This window comes from Argentina anserina, chromosome 6 (genome assembly GCF_933775445.1).
Source record: "Argentina anserina chromosome 6, drPotAnse1.1, whole genome shotgun sequence".
NCBI classification, from domain to species: Eukaryota; Viridiplantae; Streptophyta; class Magnoliopsida; order Rosales; family Rosaceae; genus Argentina; species Argentina anserina.
In genome coordinates, this window is record NC_065877.1 from 32,297,996 (window position 1) to 32,301,855 (window position 3,860).

A 3,860-nucleotide genomic window follows, 5' to 3' on the forward strand; every position below is an offset into this window, starting at 1 on the left:
TTTAGGCTTTTAGCTAAATGCTTACTGTTGAGCTGGTTTTGATATCATATTATGCTGTATTGGAAATCAAATTGTTCATGTGTTCTTGATTATTTCAATTGCTTCCTGCAATGCACTTCTGTATTTCATCAAACACATTTAGTTTGACTTTTCTAGGGAGCTAGATCTCCTATTGTTGAAATAACCATTGCTTTCCCTCGCTATTTTGTCAAATAGTTACCCTCAACTTTGATCTTTTGAAGCTTCTGTCTCAGTAGCATGTTAACTGTAGAATTTCTGTTGCGCACAAATTAGGATAAAGGTGAAACACATGCATATACAATGGGGCAACTTAAAGGCCAATAAGTAAAGAAATTAATAAACTGAAAATTTCATCCCATCATCTTAATTTTTTTTTGAAGAAGAATCATATCAATTTTTTTAAAAGTATCCAATTCTAAAAAGCTTTGCAGTTTCAGAAAAACAAATTAATTTTTAGTAACAGCAATTGACATACGCATTTTCTTAGAAACTGGGTTGGCAAAGCTTATTCTTCCTCAATCTTATAGTGAGTTATATACAACTCGGATTATATTTTCTCATCTTTTTCATCATTCTTATTATATATTGATACGGAGTTGTCAACTAGTTTGCTACATGTCTTATCGTTTCAAGAACTATAAAGAAAATTCATAAAATACTAAGGGACAGTTTGCTGATGACAAATTCAAAGGCCTTAGAATTGCTATAAAGCCCAGAGATATGTCTCATAGCATCACATCTCACTTCTAAAGTGTTTGCTACGTCTTCCTGAGGACAATGGCTCGTACTCAAAAGCTTGTCGCATTTTTCTCACTTCAACTCCTGCTTGTTCTTTTTGCCCTAGACTCCACTACTAATGCACTGCAAGTTGGATTCTACAAGAAAACATGCCCGGATTTAGAGGCTATTGTCCATGCGACTACGTATCAGTACATATCTCGGGCACCAACTCTTGCAGCTCCTTTGCTACGAATGCATTTCCATGATTGTTTTGTTAGGGTATGTAATTAACTGGCTGCATTACTTTTTGTCTTGCATACACAAATAAGTATGATTAACTAAGGACCAACACCATTAGCAGTACCATTATTGTGTAATCTATTAGTTGCATGACATTCAATTATTGAAACCTACATCCATTTTGAGGATTCCTGCTTATTAAACTTTGGTTATATCTTTTTGTAGGGTTGTGATGGTTCTGTGCTGTTGAAATCAACAGCAAAGAATCAAGCTGAGAGAGATGGAATCCCTAACCAAAGCTTAAGAGGGTTCCAAGTCATAGATGCTGTAAAAGCTGCTGTAGAAAAGAAGTGCCCTGGCGTTGTTTCTTGTGCTGATATCTTAACCCTAGTAGCTCGTGACGCAGTATCAATGGTACTAAAACATTCATTCACTTCAGTTTTTTTTTTATCAGAATATCTATTAATAAGAAGCTAAATAGTTTTTTATTTTCTTCTAGCTTCATGGTCCTTATTGGGAAGTTCCTACCGGACGAAGAGATGGAAGAGTGTCGATAGCCTCGGAGACCTTGACAAACTTACCACCTCCTTTTGCTAACATAGCTCAGCTCAAAGCAATTTTTGCTTCAAAGGGTCTATCTGTTAAAGACCTAGTTGTCCTATCAGGTAGTGATCAAAATATTTTGATTAACATCTTCTATATTCTCTGTACTTTGTTATATGCTTCAAGAAACTTATGTTAACTCTAGCTCCTTTTGATTCTGATTAGGAGGACACACCATTGGGACATCTCACTGCTCATCATTCTCGAATCGTTTATACAATTTCACCGGTAAAGGTGACGCAGACCCCAAATTGGACAGGAACTACGTAGCTCAGTTGAAGATAAAATGTAAGCCGAGGGATGCCAACACACTTGTTGAGATGGACCCTGGTAGCTTCAAAACCTTTGATGAAGATTACTACACTCTTGTGGCCAAAAGAAGAGGACTATTCGAATCTGATGCAGCTCTTCTTGATGATATTGAGACGAAAGCATATGTCACAACCCAAGCCATCACTCATGGAGCCACCTTTGCACAAGATTTTGCTGCATCGATGGTGAAAATGGGCAACATTGGAGTCCTCACAGGCAAAAATGGTGAAATAAGGAAGCAATGTTCTTTTGTTAACTGATGATAAGTTTTCTTCATCTGCTTTTGTTCTTTTTGTTTCAGCTGGTGATCGAATTTGCAAGTGTAAGTTTTTTGTTTAATGATGTAACAATTTGTCGTTTTCTCAAGGAAGTTGCAGCCGATGATCGGTCGTACAGATTTCAATAACCAGTTCATAGTACGACTCAGTCGACTTAATAAATACATAACCAGTTTATAATTCAAGTATTATAACAAATGGAAATGTAAGATTTCCCCGATTTTTTGGATTGTTTCTAAGTTTATAAAGTTTGTGAAATTCATTAAACATGTTTGTTTCGCTTTGCGACGTCGGAAATCGAAAACGGAAACGTTATCGGAACTTTTATTTAGAAAAACGTTACGTTCCGCGACGTGAGAATCAACTTTTACTCCGTCGCTCGTTTGAGAAAACTGCATTCACAAAAGTTGTAGAGCTCGTCGATACGAGTTCGTGGACACGTCACGCGTCCTAATCGGACGTCGTACGTGAAAGTTATTAATGACGGAAGTTAGTTTTCGATTTAGAAATGGGTATAAAAGGAAATTTTATGGAGTTAGGGTTTCCATTTTCGGAAACCATCACCCCGCCTCCCTTTCCCTCTTTCTCTCTCTTCTCTCTCGCCTTCCCCCGATTCTCTCTCTCCCTCAAATCGCCTCCGGCGATCTCACCAGCCGGAGCGACGTGACCCTCACCGCATCGCCCTACAGCCTCACGAGGCCCTCCACGTCGAACCCCGAACTCAGCGCAGTCTGCCTCGCCGCCATGAGCCTTCTCTCTCTCTCTCTCTCCGAGCCCTCCCTCTGCAAATCGCACCGAGACCTCCCTCCTCCGGGCGACGTGGCCATCACCACCGGCCCCTAGGCCCTCGCCGGTCCGACTCCATCCTCCTCCGAGCACGACGCGACCCATCACGCCGCCGAGGAGCCGCATCGACGAACGAAGTTCCTGTGAAGAGCTCGCCAGCAATTCAATCATTCCCGGCGCCAATTCGGAGTTCATAGCTCCGATCTAGGTAATGATGCTTTCAATTTGATGGTTGTGATGTTTGTGGATGAATTTTGAGTGGATTTGATGGAGATTTGAGGAGATCGGAGGAGGAGGAGGAATAAAGGGAACCGCCGCCTTAGGTGGCACGTGAGGGGGCATGCTGGGGGCATGGAGGTGGCTGGAGGCAGTAGGAGGTAGAGGGGGAAGAAAGGAAGAGATTTGGGGCGGTTATTTACTGAGACAATATTTACGATTGAATAGTATACATACGTACATAAAATACGTAAACTGTATGTATACGTACATGAATACGTAATTGATATGCATTTGTACAGTAATACGTGAATAGTAAATATGTGAATAGTACTTGTGAACAGTAATTCGTAAAAACCAGAAATTTGCTAGACAGTAAAATATCATTACTGTTTCGGCATTTATAGTTTTACGTAACAATTCTAAACTCACTTTTTATCTTTTCAAGGTGATCGATAATTCAAGTAAATGATTTACTTTCGAAATCGTGGAATTACGCTCGAGATTATAAGGTGAGTAAATCTCACATTTACGAATCTACCATTATGGAGATTCAGGATTATGCGGTTTTATAAAGAATAAATATGACATGTATATGATATAGTAGAATGTGTGTGTGTATAAATGGTAAATAGGTACATATATATAGTTTGATATATTATATACTGTCGTGATTGCGTTGTG

The 3,860-nt window shown here is 39.5% G+C and overlaps 1 pseudogene; it reads left to right on the plus strand.

The window, feature by feature from the left end:
* The first annotated feature begins 741 nt into the window (after positions 1-741).
* On the plus strand, positions 742-2,381 carry LOC126797894 (peroxidase 27-like; annotated as a pseudogene).
* The last annotated feature ends 1,479 nt before the right edge of the window (positions 2,382-3,860 follow it).